Here is a 19,737-nt window from a genome sequence, read left to right as displayed (position 1 = left end):
AATCATCGATTAGCCACTTTGATCGAATTTTGGGACTTATTTCATACAATTATACTGAATTAAATTGAGAGTTATTCCGATTTGATCAAATGCAGAACTGCGTTCAAACTGGATATGTCTTGATTATGGATCCAAATTTGGGCATTGAAACGAGTAATTTTCTTATGGTGGAACATATTTCGTGATTTTATAGATGCTGCAGCGCCTGTTGATGGTTGAGGATCGAAGGTACTTGATTTGGTTGGTGGCTTTGGTAATAGTCGATCTGCGTGCTACAAACGAGGTACACTAACGTTGCTTTTCAGTGCATGTCAAAATATTGAAAAGGTGTGTCGACGTTCTATCTGATAAAACAAAACATTACTTTTTGAAATTATTGGAAAAATAAAACTGTTTGCGTTAAATATAGAACAATCTTGAAATCTCTCCGAAATATTTACCATTGATTTCGTTTGGTAGTGGTTCATCAAAGCACGAGAGAAATTTAATCAAGAGTTATCCCGTTAGTATCGCGCATAAATGGAGTTTGTGCGAAGATTGAAAATAAGTACAGATCCACGCCGCCACCAACGGGGGCGCATTCGGGGAAAATGTTGCTCCTCTCTTGAAAACGTTTCTTTTCTCTTTCTCCTCCTGCGCAGTCGCGAGTGACGTCTCTGGAGTTCGTGTTTTCGGGAGATTGAATTAGAGGGGGCTTATAGTTTACTTCCATTTCTCTTATTACCATATTGCAAATTTAAAAAAAAGTTTACTGTTCAAAAGGGGAATGTCACTTGAAATGTTTCAAAAAAATTAGAATTTATTTGATAAATTAATTATATAATTTAAAAAACATATATTTTGAGTCATATTTTAAATTATGCCGTTGAATGACAACCATTAATGCAATTTTAATTAAAACTATCCGATTTATTGAATTATTTAAATTTAAATTTGGAAAAGTATCCAGTAGCGTATCTAAATAGGGGGACCTTTCATTTTAAATAAATTTAAAAATTAATCTTCAATTGTTGGTAAATATGTAGAAATCTGGCACGTACCCCCATATTTTCGAAGAACTTTTGCTCAACCTCACTCAATATCCTACTGCGGGGGGCCCAAATTTGGTCGTTACGCCACTGAAAGTATCTTGTAATTGAAATTTTGATCAGTTTCTTAAACAGTCAAACTAAAAGGTCTAAGCCTGGGACAAAAATTATACAAAAAAAATCATCTTTATTCTGTATTCATTAAAATTTTCATAAATATTTCGACGTATTAAGTGACAAGCTAAAAATAGAGGAGGGGCAGAGGATATTTTCGAGGGGGCAGCTGGGGCAAATCGAAATTTCACTTGAGGAAGTAGGTTTTTTTTAAGGAGGCAGGCTACGAACCTGATCACGATTAAAATGAATTCAAATAGATCTACCATGGATCCACTAATAGAGAAAGTTATCAATACCTCAAAATTGTTATTAGGAAAATTAATACTTACAAAAACATCAATTATTTCTTGAACAATGTTTCGTTTGTTTGTTGGTTTTTTTATTTCATAACGGCCACAATTTACATTTGCCGTTGTTTTTTATCGCGACCAGTAAGAAGAAAAGCGTAAAAAGGAGTGTTTTTTTTTCGTTTCTCAACTTTCCTCGGTCTTAACAATAAAAAACGATTTTTTCTCTAAATTTCAATACACGGTTAGCGTATGCGGTAGTAAATCTTACTGTCAGGTGACTTGAGCTAGAGGTTTCCTAAAACCCAACACAAGAGTATCCCACCGAATAAAAGATATTAAAGGGAGTATAACCCCTCTTATTTGTTTGGTAGGGTGCGCTTAGACTATACCGCCTAGCTTCTACAAGCCTTCCTATTACTTGCTTGCCCCCCGCTAGGAAGGCTTGTGGAAGCTAGTCGGTATAGTCTAAGCGCACCCTACCAAACAACAGGGGTTATACTCCCTTTAAGCGCGGTGTGCCTTCATTTCATACTGAATAAACAAGCGAACCAAAATAAAACTCCAGCGACGTCACTCGCGTTTGCGCAGTGATATAAATATTTATACTCGATTCTGACGACAAAAGGGAGAGCGACGACTTGTTGCCTGACATCCAGTGACGTGTTTTTAAAGGGGAAACGGGATATCTTGCCCCATTTTTTTTAACGGGAGTGTTTGGTTTTTATTGTATGAAAAGAGGCTGTATGCGCCAACCTATATAAGAGATTTTTCTAGGAACCTTGCGCCGCCACAAGATCTTGTTCTAAAGATTAATTACATAAGCATGAATATATATATATATATATATATTAAAACTTCGTTTTAATCATGTACTATCCCTATTTGGTGACCCTTCAAGAAATTCAGTAACCTTCTGGAAATGCAAATAAATAAATTTCTTAGTCTATAAAATATTAACCTTTTAAAGATTCTATTTCTATAAATAGCGCCTGCTAATACGCTACTTATCTTCACGGCCATCCAGTGGCGGATTATCCAATAGTCTGAGTAGGTTTAAGCCTACGGGCCCGGAGGATAAATGGGCACGGTAGGATTTTTCTAGAAGGGCCCTCGAGAATAAATAATCCACAGTTAACGCAAAATATAAAAATATTTAAGCTTTTAGTTGGAAAAAAATTGTTGAAAAATTGTCCAAACACAAATTTTTGTAATCGCGTTTCCTACTGATTGTGGGATATCATTTCAACAACCGCCGCTAAGATCGTCTGTATTATCTTCGTTTTGTAGTAAAGCCGAATACATGAAAACGTTATTTTTTTGATAATACTACTCTGCTTATTGATTTTATCTATATAGTATAATCCAAGCATTTATTTTATGCGTGTATCCTGTTGTCCTCAAAATTGAGTAAAATTAAATTAAATAATACTTTGCGAGTAGCCACGAATAGTAACGGACCTGGACAGTACGGATCGGAGTCCGAGTCCAAGTCCATCACCAATGAGGCGGTTATTTTCTTGACCAATTTTGATATATTATAATATTTAATTAATTGAATGACTGATTGACTGTGATAAACTGTGCGTTGTTCATAAAACTTAAGGAAAGTGCCAATCAAGGCTGGATTAGAAATTCTAATTTCTGACTCGAGTTATCTGTGCGACCCAAATAGCAAGAAAAATCATTTCGCTGCTTCTGAGACGAATTCAGTTAAGATGTGCTTTGTCAATGGTCAGTTATTCATCTTGTATCATCAGATTTTTTTAGATATATATATTTAATAAGAAAGTTTAGTATCGTACAAAGTACAGTCTGTTACAAAAGTCTTCGACAAAGGGAGTTTTTGCATTTATCTTAAATTTTCTCGAAACGTTTAAACGATAGAAAAATGAAACCAGAAGCAATTTTTAATACTTTTGTATTTTGCAAAGCGATAATAGTTACGGCGGAAACGCCAGATGTCGTTTTTGACACAATGATTACAGTTTTATTCACCTATTTTCTAATTTCATTGCTTCCATTCTCGTATCTTTTCCTGTACAATAATAATTGTTGTTGAAATGCTCTGCATTATCGGGGAATGCCACAAATTTTATTTGACGTCTTTTAGTTTTTACCAAATGGAATACGAAAATTGCCACCGGCTATAGCTCCTCAACCGTTGGTGGTAGAGCAATGGCAGTGACACTTTCTTCATATGAATCAACCACTCTGAATCCGAATATGCGTAGCTCCATTATTTGAAACGTTGACAAAACGACATCTGGCGTTTCCGCCGTAACTATTATCGCTTTGCAAAATACGACAACTCCACGTGAAAGGATATAAAAAAAGTATTATAAATTGCCTGTGGTTTCATTTTTCTATCGTTTACACGTTTCGAGAAAATTTAAGATAAATGCAAAAACTCCCTCTGTCGAAGACTTTTGTAGCATACTGTACAACCATAAATGCTTAAACGAATAATATCAAAACCGCCGCGGCAAGTTTCCCAAGGTAAAGGGGCCCCTAAACAAAGCTAAGTGTAGGGGCCCGAGTGGTAGTTATTCCGCCACTGCGGCCACCCAGTGCCGTATTTCCGCCGAGGCCAACCTAGGCCGTGGCTTAGGGGCCCATCCTTAGAAGGGGCTGTATTCGAAGGCATAAAGCTATAATATCAATCGTAATTTATATTGGAGAAATTCCTGGGTAGAAGATTTTGTTATAAAATTACCAAAATTTCTGCCTGCCAGTTTACGAACGCAGCCTTAAATTACAATGTTGCATAATTATAATTTAGTCGACAATTGTTAAGAGCTTTCATTTAGTAATATAACCGTAGAGCTCAGACTTCTACGCTGAATCAGGGAAATTCAGGCACAGCCTAGTTCCTGGAATAAGAGTAAATGCAGTGGGTGAAAAGGGGGCCCAGACTCCTTTTCTGCCTATGGGCCCAGTCCGGCCCTGCGGCCACCCAAAGAGGCTTTCGATCAGAAATAGTTTTCGTTAAATCAAGCCTAATGTTGTTTTTGCAATTAAAGTGAAAAAACGAATAACCTAATTTCAACTAAATTGTTTATAGAAGGAGTTGCGTGTCCTCTAAGCGTTGAAGCTCCTTTTTGCGCAGAAGGCTTGTTGCTTTGATTGGACAAAAAATTCATTATTTTTCGACCCCTATGTAATTTTATAGTACTCTGACCCCTCCCTGGACCAATTTATGCGCACACCACAGTCGAATCTCAATGAAAAGATTCTATTATAAGACCTCAACGAACTTGTTTGCTTAGCAAATATTGGAATTGAAAACACTCAACATGATTGCGTTTCTGCGCGCTTAAGGGTAATCAGGATCAGTACGTTTTAACCCGAATCGTCAAGAACGGACCAAAAGGCATTGAATGATTGAATGATTCGTTATACCAGTAACTGTCTAGTTTGCAATGCCTGCAGACGCAAATTCGTCAAGATTATTGCTTGATGAAAATAGCGTAATACGTTTCTTCGTGAAGTGTTTGTATCATGTGGGACTGTTGGAACTTGAAACCAACAAGAGGAGGTTTAATAAACGCCGTTGGATTACGTTTTCATTGGTCAATGTATTGGTGATTCGCCAGCTTTGCTCCTTCGTGTACTTGACATTTAGATTCGGTCAGGCAGCGTCCAATTACAGAGCGATATTGTACATTTTACACATGGTGGTTGTAACGCTCATAATCAACTATACTTTATTTAACGGAAATATAATAACCAGTTTTAACAGGTTGCTCGTGGAGGTTCACTATACCCATTCTAAGCGTACCATTTTCGTCAAATGGTATTTGATCAGTTCGTTAACGTGTAGTTTTGCGAGAATATTACTTGCGGTTGTTAGAACTTACTACTCGACTGAAGAAATAATCAAGAAGTATATCGTATGTTATTCGTTCGACATTGAGTATTTAAAAACGTGCCTAAGCCTTGGTTACCTCGTGGTTGCCCTGGAAAGGATCTGGGAAATTTACATAATAAACTTTGTTTTCTTCTTCTATGAAGCCGTAATAGTTTTCACGGTGGATTTAATTCTTACGAAAGTGTCCGAGATGGCGGAAAATTTGTCTGATACTAATCACAATATAAATGATCTTCTCAAAAGACACACCGAGTTGTTCGAAACCACGCAAAAATTCGACGATCTACTGAAGTGGAGTACGTGCGGATTGATCATTATTTTTCCCATTAACTGCTATTACGGCTTGCTTTACTTTCGTACGTACAAACTAGACTACATCACGATGATCTATTACATTACGCCGGCTCTAAACCCCTTCGTTGCGCTTTTCAAGATGTCTTTGATGAAGAACGTTAATTCCAAGTTATTGATAGGCTTTCATATGAGGTCGAAACGAGGCGAGAACTTCAGCTTGGAAAGCCAAGCCACGGAACTCTTCCTGCTTCGGAAACTTCGTTCGGTTACTTGGAATTTTAGTTTATTCAGAGGTGCCGTCATTGACCTGACTTTTGTGGGTGGGTTGTTCGTGGCAGTAGTCTCTTACACCACTTTCGTTTGGTTCTTGGTTGCGAATAAAGTCGCGGTTATTTAGGAATCCAATGGGGAATAGGTGATTCCGAAAAAGTTTGATCTTCACATGATTTGGTTACTTTCTGTCGTGTGGTTAAAGTATTTGAGCACGCGCTTCTTGTTGAATTTTCAACGCGCGAGCAAAGTCGCACGAGCCACAATCTACTAATATATCAAGAGCAATATTAATTTTCAAGTTGAATAAACGTTTTTTTAATTTAAATGTTTGAGCCCAAAGTAGTTATTTTCTCATGTGAAAATTGTAATACACAGTTAATTAGAATGTTCACCAGTAAAATGTGTATATACTTTCCAGCTTCATTAAAAATTTGAATTTTTGTAGTTCACAAAATTATTAGTGAAATAGTTATAAGAGAAATTGAAAAAACTTTGATGGCAGACACCTAAATTAGTGCTCAATACTTAAAAATGAGCCATAGATCACATCTAATACGAGTGTACTCAAAGATTGGTTGGGTGGCAGAGTGGTTAGCAGTAGGTTGGGTGGCGGAGTAGTTAGCACTTTCGTCTTACAGCACGAGAAGCCGTTTTAGATCGCAACTCATTTCGCAGGGTGAAAACTCGGATATACTCCTTCAATTAGACCGAATCCTAAATCCGCCAAAGTGCGGCTTTTTCGGTTGAATGGGATTCGGCGCAATGGAACAGAATTATTTAAAATATGAAATAAATCACTCGGGTAGATCTCCCTCGACGCGCATTGAGCGATCAGTGATTTATGAAAATTCCAACAAGCATCCTACATGCTTCAGTAATTTTTTTTTTAATTATACGAAAGGACGAAGGTTTTAAGCGGGTTATATTCAGGTAGTTACGAGTGCGAAACCTTATTCATATTCATCGGTTAAAATTCTAAAACAAACCATTGTACGCAGTGAAATAACGATATTTCAATGTTTTATTATTATTCAATTTATAAGATTAACATATTTCTAAAAATATTCTACTGGCGTATAAACAAGCGTGATAGTAGTGTTTCCGGTCGTCGTTAGCACTAAGAAAAAACCGTAACTGAACAGAAATATCATGGTAAATTTTATAGTTATATGAACGTTTCAAATATCGTTGTTAAATCAACGGTCAAACTTTATTTTCCTATTTAACGAAAAGCTGACACTTAAATTAACGGAAGAGCTCCCACAAAAATAGGGAAATAGGGGATTTTTCAGGCTAAAATAGGGTGAAATAGGAACCAAATTTTGAAAAGTACTAACCAAATAGGGACCATTTTAATAAGAAATTAAATCTTTGTTTAAACTTTAATTACAAAAAATTAATTTTAAAATAGGATATTTATTAAAATATTTTATCACAGAAATGACCTATGTTTACTAAAAATTATATAGTTCAACTTTACGACAGGGATGCTCATTATGAATTTTACCGAATATATCAATTTATCCGAGCTTGTGGCGCCACCTAATTAATAAATTTTACAATTCTGGTTCAATATTATAAACCGATGGTGATTTTAACAAAATTTAGTAGAAATAGGATGAATTAGGAAGCAAATTCCGATTTTAGGTGGTTTAGATGTTTCACTACGGTAATACAACACTAAACCAAAATGTATAACGTAAAATAGATTAATTGAAAATTGGCCACTCTCGTTGAAAAGCTAGTTTCAATTTTAAATTATTGTGAAAGCCTAGAGCCTGAAACTGGTCAAAAGGTAGGGGGCCACTGAGATCAAACTAGAGCGAGGTCAAAGTGGCCTCGAATAATATTCAAGTCTAGGGACCCGTGTGATAGTTAATCCGCCACTGAATTGTTCATGTCAACATAAATATCATTTCATCATCCCACAGTTCCATCGGATAGCGTCCATTTTTCGTGATTGATTTCCACGTGGATTAACAAACTCTTTTACATATCACAAATTCTAATTCAGTTCAACAAAAGATGTTGTAAAATTATTAACGGTTTAAAAGCTGTAATTTGGACGGCAAGATCACTGTTTTAAAAACATTATTTGGTTTACCATTTTTCATAAACGAATATTTATATACAAGTGCGTAATAAATGAAAAATATGGAACACAATGAAAATATTTTTCAGTCGTCTATTGTGTAAATCCTAGTAGAGGTATAATTTTAATTACAGAGTATGCAAGAACTGTTTTAGAATTAGAACGCAACATCACGTGAGGGATGTTTTTAGTTTACCTTGATTAAAATATGTTTGTCGGTTACAGACGCTGACACGCCATTCAAACCATTTGAATAATCCAGATCTGGGCTCTTAATGTGCGAGTTAATCTTTGTTCGAAATCGATTGCGTGTATTGCTAAAAACTGTAATTCATCTGGTTGCGTTTCCAATCGAAATATCGTCTTGTGGAAAAGACAACGGGTTAGGAATTTATCGTTTCATTGAGAGTGGATAATTTAAATCGAAGTACCGCGTATCGGGATTAACGTATATTTTAGTTTCCCCAAACATTGTTGGTCTTTTTTACCTCTTCAACCGTGTTCATAAGTACTTCTCTAATATGATATTCACGGATTGAAAAAAATATATATAACTACACTGTTAGAAAAAAGTTTTATTTTAGACCTCTAAAGTTGCTAAAGTGGTTCGATCACTTAGCAATGCTACCATAGGAGAGTTTGGCTAAAGAAAAAGTGGCCAATAGATGGCGTGCCCAACACTTTGTAGCCCCTTCAGATACTTATGGGTGATTCGCCAATGCATAGTGTGAAGCCTGGAAATTGTCGGCTTATGTCTAAACCATGTACGAGAGTTACACTATAAAATACTCTTTATTAATAATGTATATATATATATATATATATATTTACCAAATATTACAAGGCATGGCCCTAAACTTTCTCTAGAAGAGAGAATACAAAAGATATGACGTCCATTATCCCGACGTCCCTTATATAGCGGGCCCCTCGGATGACGCTACCGGTCTCCAACATAATTGGCTGGAGAAGAAAGCCCGCCAAGAAATATTTGCTGACTCACTGTGGCGCAATAGTAAGCATCACCGGTAACTTTACCCCGCTCTTAACCCTTCGGGTCAGAGGTCGCCACTTTCGGAGAATTCCAAAGGTGGACGATGCGAGTGAGGATGAGTCATCCCTACCTTCCCCAGCAGCGTTGGCCCAAAACAACGAGATAACTCTCTGAAGTAAAGGGCAGACTTGGAAATAGTGATATTTTTTACGGGGGCCCGCAGGGCCCCCAACCCCCTTTAAGTTTATTTTTATTGAGAGTCACTGGCCCAAGCGGGGGGGGGATTGGGGGAAAAAATTAAAATTAGGTAGGGAAAATAGGAAAATAAAAATTGGTTACGTTACTTACATAACATTTATTAACTTAAAAACAAGCAAGTCTATTATAATATCACACATAATCATTTGTAACGCTAGATCCCGCTCTCGTATAGGGTAGGAAAACAGTTTCAAAAACGGCGTACAAATCATGTTCCAGAAATTTCTGTAGAATGTTTAATAAATATTTTTTAATTAAATTGAGAGCCCCGGTGGCCCACAACCCCCGTTCGAATGATTAATTTTAAGAGCCCACTGATTTTTATTAAGAGCCATTGGCCCCAAGACTCCCGCTAATTCCAAGTCTGGTAAGGGAAAGGCTGTTAGGGACAAAGCCTACATTTGCGGATGAAAATGCGGGCTTTACAATAGAAGTACTGAGGTGCAGCCTAATTTATAGGAGGCAGCGGGAAATTTAAATTTTACAAGCTAACAGGGATCACTTTAATTTCTGTTTCGTTTTTACACGTGCGAATTTTAAAGTAATTTATTTTTTATATATTTACAATTAATCAGCGAACATTTAATCTTAGTTTATCCAATATTTATTTGAACTGGAAATACAACATTTGTACTAGAATTGATAAAGGAATATCAATGACCATAGTTTTGCCTTTTGGCTCTTGATTAGTTTAGGTTTGCTTAGATTGTTTGCAAATTTCAAGTATTGTTTATGAATTTATAACAAAGCGACAATTAATTAATTTAGAGATCATAAAGAACCGAGTTCAATCGACACGAAAACTAGGTAGCGTTCCCTTTCCTTAGGTACTCCAGTGAAATCAGGTAAAGCTCACAAAATATTCGTTGGGGGCTTGGGTCTACGTAGCGTCACTATCGCCATCCGTGGTAGAAAAATATTTTGCCAAATGAATAATCTAAGTGATCGAACCATCTCACTACAATCCTGCCAATATTTAAGACCATTCGGGGTTTTACCATAGAACATATTTAAACCTTCTGCTCTCCAAATTCAGTCCTTTTGTGGAGTGTTTAAGTACTTATTTTACAGTCTTTTATCCATTTTACTTCCTAAACCGTTTAACTCTATTTTCAGTGCTTTATAGGCCCTTACTTTTTAATTTTTTTAATTATTCCATACGACTCAATATATTAATCATTAACACGACCATATTAAGCTGGTTTTCGCTCGAGGGAAATATCCGAATGAGCGTCCCTGAAGTCGCGGGATCAAAGGGGGTACAACACGCAACATGTCACTAAATTATTACAGAATTTGATAGTGTATAGATATAACAAGAATTCTGCGGTTCCGATAATCGGGTACGAATAGTTTGACGCCCTATCAATATCCCCTATAATTAATATCTTAAATCAAGACTTCACCGTAGTTAAATATTCAAGGTGATAGGAATTTCTTGGCATTGGGTTATTTTAAATAAAATTTTCAAAAAGGAAAGAACGTAGTACTCAAATAGTAGTCTCCAAATTGGTCCATATAAATTTTTTCTTCGTTTAAGAGAATTAAATGGGTATTCAAAAGGACTTAATGTAGGAACATAACGTTTTACACCTTAACCACAAGGACTATAAAAGGTTTAGTCTTAGGGCTACTTCCCTTACAATACACCAAAAAGTTTGGTATTCAACATGAAGAGTAAAATGGGTCTAAAATAAATTATTAGACCTAAATGGTTCGAAATAAATTAAATGTCAAATTTTAGTCGTTTTATAAACCTTAATTTTTAAGAGTGTATTTTACAGGGTTCGTACACTACCTCGAAAACCTGGAAAAGCCAGGGAATTTTAAAATGTTTCAAAAAGGTTAGGGAAAAGTCAAGGAATTTTAAAATGTGTCGAAAAAATCAGGGAAAATTCATTGAATTTTAAAATTATTACAAAATGTCTGGGAAAAGTCAAGAAATTTGAAAATGGTCCCAAAAAGTAAGGGAATTTTAAAATAACCCCAAAAAAATCAGGCAAATAAATTTTTGAAAGAAAATATTTTTCAAGATTTTTATCCCAAACCATTCATTTATTCTACAAAAATGGTCAGAGAAAATTTGTCAATTTGGTCAGGGAAAACCTGGAAATGTCCGGGAATTTAGCTCTGGAAATTTTGTACGAACCCTGTTTTAGCAATTTTGATTTTACGATTCGATTTCTTTCAATTTTGTAGGGAAACGTTCAACTTACGGTATGATCACTGTAAAATGTAATGTCATTTTACGGTAATTGCTAACATTTGATAGACCGTTATATTTTTAGTGGTAATTCAGTCATTTTAAATGTATTCTTGCAATGGGCCCTTGCCCACCTCAAAAATGTATGATTATGTATGTATTATTTCCTGAAGTATGTCTGTATTCTTGTCGTAAATTTTGTTTTAATAAAGCTAAGAATTTTAATGACCAATTGTAGATTTTATTTTACGGTAAAATTACGGTAATTTCTTTGTGTGTAAAACATGGGGGCGGCAAAATTTTGGCGGGATTTAAATTCCTTAGAACATTCCAAGGTGACGCAAAAAAATGAGTTATTGCAGTAACTAAGATCGATTCGGTTTCACTGATTCTAGAACCCTAACTGTTTAGAAATGTTGGTTAAAACGCGCGTTGCTTTATTGGAATCACAAAACAATGTAATATTGGAAATCATTCATAGCTGAAGTGCTGTCAACAAGCAAAGAGACATTGCTTGAGTTCAGAATTTGGGATTTGAAATATTTAAAGGCTAATAACAGTCGTAGAATTATATCAATGGATTTTCTACCCTAATTTCATTATTTCAGATTACGCTTTGTTTTGCGATATTTTATCATCTGCGACCAATTAAATGCGGTCTGATTTTTCTACGTTATTTCATTTTTTTTTATCATTTAAAGGCCGAGATTCCATTTTCTCGTGCGCGAATTTCGACCCCCGAAAAATGGAGTGGCAGCGTGGACAGCTTGACCGACGGCTCTGACTGTTTTTGAATATAATATATACAATGAGCATCAAAAGAAGAGGTAAGCTACAATATATGGAATTGTCCAGGCGGTCACTCAAGCTGTCAGAGCTGACAATAAAGTTGTCAGAGATGTCAATCAGTTGTCACTCGTCAAAAATTTAAGTAAAGGATAAGAGGGGTGGAAATTCGCTCTGTTCTTGGTCTTTAAGCTGTACTGAAATATATTTTTTGAAATACTTAATTTGTCCTCACCCACTCTTTCAAAGTAATATCATAAACAAATATTTATAAATGTTTTAGTAGTTTTAAATAGAGGTATTTGTCTGTAATGACATAGAAAGATGTGAAAATAGAAACGAAACAATTTTAAACAGAGCACATAGACTACTAAACGGAATGTGTTCAAGTTTTCTAAATGTTATCTAGTTGAGTTATGAGGTTTAAATGTAAAGTGACTTAATTAAAAGTATGTTAAAACATATATTAGCCTGGTAAATTAAAGACACTGCCAAAAAACTAAATATTTATAATATGAAATTTATGAATTTTTATGGAAAAAAACTTCGTTAGATTTTCATATATGATGATTATCTGCAGAGCGGTTCGAAACATGTCAGACCCTTAGTACCACTAGGTATATTAAAAAAAAATTGCAAATCTAACGAAGTTTTTTCCATTAAAATTCATAAATTACAACTAGCATATAGACTGCACAACCACACTTTCTTTCAACTATTTATAACATGGTTAAGGTTTGTAGAAGCAAGTAAATAAATACACTGTTAAAAAAATTCGTTCAGAAGACGTTCAACTTACGTCGTTAGAACAGTCTGTTCAAAAATGAACGATAGCGTTCTAAAGGTATGTAACAGAGAACGGTGTGTTCAAGATATTATATTTCGTTCAAATCAGAACGAATGCTCTTTCGCCCTCTGGAGGAAGGCTTCTAAACTACACAATAGAACAGATTCGTTCCAATAGCTAGGAGATCGTTCCCCTTAGAACAGGTTTTACACACAATCCTATTTGGATTTCTTTGTATTGCCTTCATGTACATGTACTAACATATAAGCGTGACACTTTCAACGTATGACCAAAAGTAACAAATAAGTGTGACACTATTTTGCGGAAAACGTCGTAAGGCCAAAAGTAACAAATAAGAGTGACACTATTTTGCGGAAAACTTCTTATGGTCAAAAGTAACAAACAAGTATAACATTCATATAGTAATAAATGAGTGGTTTAGAGTGCGCTTTGTTATAGGTAGTTTTTTCGTACATTATTATGTTGTTTTAAGTTATTGTACTGGTTGATTAAACTATTACTCGTAGTTATTTATTTACAGGGTGAGTAAGAACATGTTGTAATGAAGTTGTTTTTGTAGTGGTATGTACAGGGTGTTTGGAAATTTACCGAAGATTCAATTTCATTGTTGGAGCGTAGCTCCTTCACTAGCGACTCAAATGGCGTTAGGTCTGTAACGCTGTTTCTCAGAAACTACCCCACCTATTGAAAAGAAACTTCACACAAATAACGATATAAATAACCTCCGTGTCCTAACGAAGTGGAAAACGAAAAAGGGTTGTGAAAGGTCCGAATTTATAGGACACGCACCGTTTTTTTTAAGTATATTTTTATTTGATTGGCAAGGTAGACGAAATTCGTTCGGAAATGTAATTGCCCCAGTTTCAGAATTAAAATTTACAGAAAATATTTCGTAATATACTGCAATTTGGTTTGACGTTTTCAGCATAGAAGTAAATTCTAACATCGTTTGTTACCAGTTCTCGGCCTTTAGGCTGAGAAAAGAATATAATATCTATTGCGCATGTCACGTACGTGGTAGATATTTTAAGCCTAATAAGATGGTTGTAGTTGAGGGAACTTGAGGTTGGAACTAAATGCAAATAATCTAGTTATAGGGCTTGTTTTCCTATTCGGTGGGCAAAGGGTTAGGTTATTTTTATTAATTTAGCATGATGAACTGCCTCCAGGCGACATGAGCTATAATTTAGCAAGCAATAACGATAAAGCATTCCAAGTCGAACGAAAAAAATGATCCACGGCGAACGACAAAACGTTCTAATTTGAACAAAGAAGGTTTGTTCAATATAGAACATCTAAGTTCAATATTGAACCATCAACCATCTTTCTTTATCGAACGAATATTGATTGTTCATATTAGAACAAAATGGAGTTCTGTTACAGGGACAACCTTCTGAACGGCGATTTGTTCAAATAAGAACAATTTTTTTAACAGTGTATTAATAATTAACGCCCATCTGTACCCTTTCCTGTTTTCTTCGGTGGCATACGATGACCGAATTAAAAGATGATCATATCCCAGAACTTTATGAACATAAGCCGAGAGTGAAACAGTATGAAAAATAAAAATATATAATAACGATTAAATAATAACAAACAAGAAAACAGTATAACTGAAAGCCGTAAGTCAGTAATATTGAGTAAAATTCTGTTCGAGATTAAACTATAACCTGACTAACGAAGAAATCAGCTTCCCTGAGCAGTGTCCACTGCCCAGCCACCAGAGGTAATGACGTTAGGAGATGACCTTCAGCACCCGACAAAGAGCAGAAGAGAGACAACCAACGGCTAAACCCGAAATTCGAAAGGACCAATAGAGACGCTGACCAATCCTCGAAGTCAAGATACAAGCCTGTCGCTTTGACTGAACTAAAACTAACTACAGAACTGATTACAGATTTCGCATTACTAAAGTCAGTAATCGTTGTAATCAATGTGCATATTTTTCGGAAGCGGTAAGCCCCCTTTTTTACAAGAACTCTCGTTTGCGCGAATAAACACGATGTCAAAATCGGTCAAGAACTGAACAAACAAAAGATTTATATAGCTATACCCTTACGAAAATGACTTGATCCAATTTTGGACATTGGATCCAATTTGTATCAAGCTATATCCTGTAGGAATCAAATAAGGATCAACTATTTCTTGATCAAATAATCTTTATCAAATTTGGATCCAATAAAATCTTTTAACTTAGAACTGGATCCAACTTTGATCAAAATTGGTTTGATCCAATAGCATTAGATCCAAATTTGGATCGAAATTAATTTGATCAAATAAAATTTTATCAAATTTCGATCCAAAAAATCTTTAAACTAAGAATTTGATCCAAGTTTGATCTAAATTGTGTTGATCCAATAGCATTGGATCCAAATTTGAATCCAAATTAATTTGATCAAATACAATTGTATCAATTTTAGATCCAAACAAATATTTTAACAAAGAGTTGAATCCAAGTTTGATTCAAATTAATTTGATCAAATAAAATGGTATCAAATTTGGATCCAAAAAATCTTTAAACTAAGAATTGGATCCAGGATTTATCCAAATAGGTTTGATCAAATAAAATTGTATCAAATTTAGATCCCAAAATTTTTTTAACTAAGAATTGGATCCAAGTTTCATCGAAATTAATTTGATGAAATAAAACTATATCAAATTTGGATCCAAAAAATCTTTTACTAAGAATTGGATTCAAGTTTGATCAAAATTAATTTGATCAAATAAAATTGTATCCAAATTTGGATCGAAATTAATTTGATCAAATAAAATTTTATCAAATTTCGATCCAAAAAATCTTTAAACTAAGAATTTGATCCAAGTTTGATCTAAATTGTGTTGATCCAATAGCATTGGATCCAAATTTGAATCCAAATTAATTTGATCAAATACAATTGTATCAATTTTAGATCCAAACAAATATTTTAACTAAGAGTTGAATCCAAGTTTGATCCAAATTAATTTGATCAAATAAAATGGTATCAAATTTGGATCCAAAAAATCTTTAAACTAAGAATTGGATCCAGGATTTATCCAAATAGGTTTGATCAAATAAAATTGTATCAAATTTAGATCCCAAAATTTTTTTAATTAAGAATTGGATCCAAGTTTCATACAAATTAATTTGATGAAATAAAACTATATCAAATTTGGATCCAAAAAATCTTTTACTAAGAATTGGATTCAAGTTTGATCAAAATTAATTTGATCAAATAAAATTGTATCCAAATTTGGATCGAAATTAATTTGATCAAATAAAATTTTATCAAATTTCGATCCAAAAAATCTTTAAACTAAGAATTTGATCCAAGTTTGATCTAAATTGTGTTGATCCAATAGCATTGGATCCAAATTTGAATCCAAATTAATTTGATCAAATACAATTGTATCAATTTTAGATCCAAACAAATATTTTAACTAAGAGTTGAATCCAAGTTTGATCCAAATTAATTTGATCAAATAAAATGGTATCAAATTTGGATCCAAAAAATCTTTAAACTAAGAATTGGATCCAGGATTTATCCAAATAGGTTTGATCAAATAAAATTGTATCAAATTTAGATCCCAAAATTTTTTTAATTAAGAATTGGATCCAAGTTTCATCCAAATTAATTTGATGAAATAAAACTATATCAAATTTGGATCCAAAAAATCTTTTACTAAGAATTGGATTCAAGTTTGATCAAAATTAATTTGATCAAATAAAATTGTATCCAAATTTGGATCGAAATTAATTTGATCAAATAAAATTTTATCAAATTTCGATCCAAAAAATCTTTAAACTAAGAATTTGATCCAAGTTTGATCTAAATTGTGTTGATCCAATAGCATTGGATCCAAATTTGAATCCAAATTAATTTGATCAAATACAATTGTATCAATTTTAGATCCAAACAAATATTTTAACTAAGAGTTGAATCCAAGTTTGATCCAAATTAATTTGATCAAATAAAATGGTATCAAATTTGGATCCAAAAAATCTTTAAACTAAGAATTGGATCCAGGATTTATCCAAATAGGTTTGATCAAATAAAATTGTATCAAATTTAGATCCCAAAATTTTTTTAATTAAGAATTGGATCCAAGTTTCATACAAATTAATTTGATGAAATAAAACTATATCAAATTTGGATCCAAAAAATCTTTTACTAAGAATTGGATTCAAGTTTGATCAAAATTAATTTGATCAAATAAAATTGTATCCAAATTTGGATCGAAATTAATTTGATCAAATAAAATTTTATCAAATTTCGATCCAAAAAATCTTTAAACTAAGAATTTGATCCAAGTTTGATCTAAATTGTGTTGATCCAATAGCATTGGATCCAAATTTGAATCCAAATTAATTTGATCAAATACAATTGTATCAATTTTAGATCCAAACAAATATTTTAACTAAGAGTTGAATCCAAGTTTGATCCAAATTAATTTGATCAAATAAAATGGTATCAAATTTGGATCCAAAAAATCTTTAAACTAAGAATTGGATCCAGGATTTATCCAAATAGGTTTGATCAAATAAAATTGTATCAAATTTAGATCCCAAAATTTTTTTAACTAAGAATTGGATCCAAGTTTCATCCAAATTAATTTGATGAAATAAAACTATATCAAATTTGGAACCAAAAAATCTTTTACTAAGAATTGGATTCAAGTTTGATCAAAATTAATTTGATCAAATAAAATTGTATCCAAATTTGGATCGAAATTAATTTGATCAAATAAAATTTTATCAAATTTCGATCCAAACAAATATTTTAACTAAGAATTTGATCCAAGTTTGATCTAAATTGTGTTGATCCAATAGCATTGGATCCAAATTTGAATCCAAATTAATTTGATCAAATACAATTGTATCAATTTTAGATCCAAACAAATATTTTAACTAAGAGTTGAATCCAAGTTTGATCCAAATTAATTTGATCAAATAAAATGGTATCAAATTTGGATCCAAAAAATCTTTAAACTAAGAATTGGATCCAGGATTTATCCAAATAGGTTTGATCAAATAAAATTGTATCAAATTTAGATCCCAAAATTTTTTTAATTAAGAATTGGATCCAAGTTTCATCCAAATTAATTTGATGAAATAAAACTATATCAAATTTGGATCCAAAAAATCTTTTACTAAGAATTGGATTCAAGTTTGATCAAAATTAATTTGATCAAATAAAATTGTATCCAAATTTGGATCGAAATTAATTTGATCAAATAAAATTTTATCAAATTTCGATCCAAAAAATCTTTAAACTAAGAATTTGATCCAAGTTTGATCTAAATTGTGTTGATCCAATAGCATTGGATCCAAATTTGAATCCAAATTAATTTGATCAAATACAATTGTATCAATTTTAGATCCAAACAAATATTTTAACTAAGAGTTGAATCCAAGTTTGATCCAAATTAATTTGATCAAATAAAATGGTATCAAATTTGGATCCAAAAAATCTTTAAACTAAGAATTGGATCCAGGATTTATCCAAATAGGTTTGATCAAATAAAATTGTATCAAATTTAGATCCCAAAATTTTTTTAACTAAGAATTGGATCCAAGTTTCATCCAAATTAATTTGATGAAATAAAACTATATCAAATTTGGATCCAAAAAATCTTTTACTAAGAATTGGATTCAAGTTTGATCAAAATTAATTTGATCAAATAAAATTGTATCAAATTTGGGTCCAAAAAAATCTTTAACTAAGAATTGGATCCAAGTTTCATCCAAATTAATTTGATCAAATAAAAATGTATCAAATTTGGATCCAATTGATATTTCGCCGGGACACTTTCTTGGAATCGTGTATGGAATCTTGTACGGTGTCGTCATCTACCGCCAGCGGTTAGAAACACTGAGAATAACTTAAGCCGGTGGCTTAAAATATTATTTCTAAAATAGATGACAGCCACCGTACGTGTTTCTAGAAAGTGGTCCCAACCGAGACACCATAGCGGATATCAATTGAGTGTTCAAGAATCTAGAGTATATATTCCTAATTCAATGGTATAAAAATAATTATAGAAGGCGATGACTCCTTTTTATGTCTGGCGAGACCGCCAGAACAATATCGATTTCAGTAAATACATTTTTATTTCAATGGTTAAATTTATCGAACAACTGGCAACATTTTGATAAAACTCTACAGCATAGAAATCAAAATGTAACTAGAATGATCTTTGCAATGGACCACGCACCGATTTGAAACTGGCGGATTAGTCAGTAACACCCAAGGTTAGTAAAAATTGCTATAAAAGGTAGCCTCGTTTGGGTGGTTTTGGTTTACGCGTCGTCTTATTTTAAGTCTGTTCCCTGCCTTCTACACTCTAGTCGGTTCTCTAATAGTTAGCCTTCTCAAAGTTGCAGTGACGTCACTCGGTTCTGGCCAATTACATTTGTTTGATTTATTTAATCTACCATCCAAGCGGAACCAGGGGTAAAAACAAGGGATTTGGGTGGGGATATAATTCATTGTTTTTGTTAATTTTTATGTTTTATTTACCTCAATTTGTTTTGTTTACCACGTTTTGAGCACTTGGAGCGCGTGATGTACGGGCCGTTTTTTGGTAAGTTGCTTTATTTTAGGCCAAAGTTGACGACTTTTGACAGATATCGTAGGTTTCCTAGGCTCGTGGCCTAAAAATTAGCTTTTCATTATAGTACCTTATCGTTTCTTGGCATGATTTGTTATGTATTTAAGAAATATCTTCACGTCAACTGGCGTTGTTCTCGTC

Source organism: Leiobunum rupestre, chromosome 3 (assembly GCF_980474605.1).
Source record: "Leiobunum rupestre chromosome 3, qqLeiRupe1.1.hap1, whole genome shotgun sequence".
NCBI lineage: Eukaryota > Metazoa > Arthropoda > Arachnida > Opiliones > Sclerosomatidae > Leiobunum > Leiobunum rupestre.
This window is presented reverse-complemented; position numbering follows the sequence as displayed.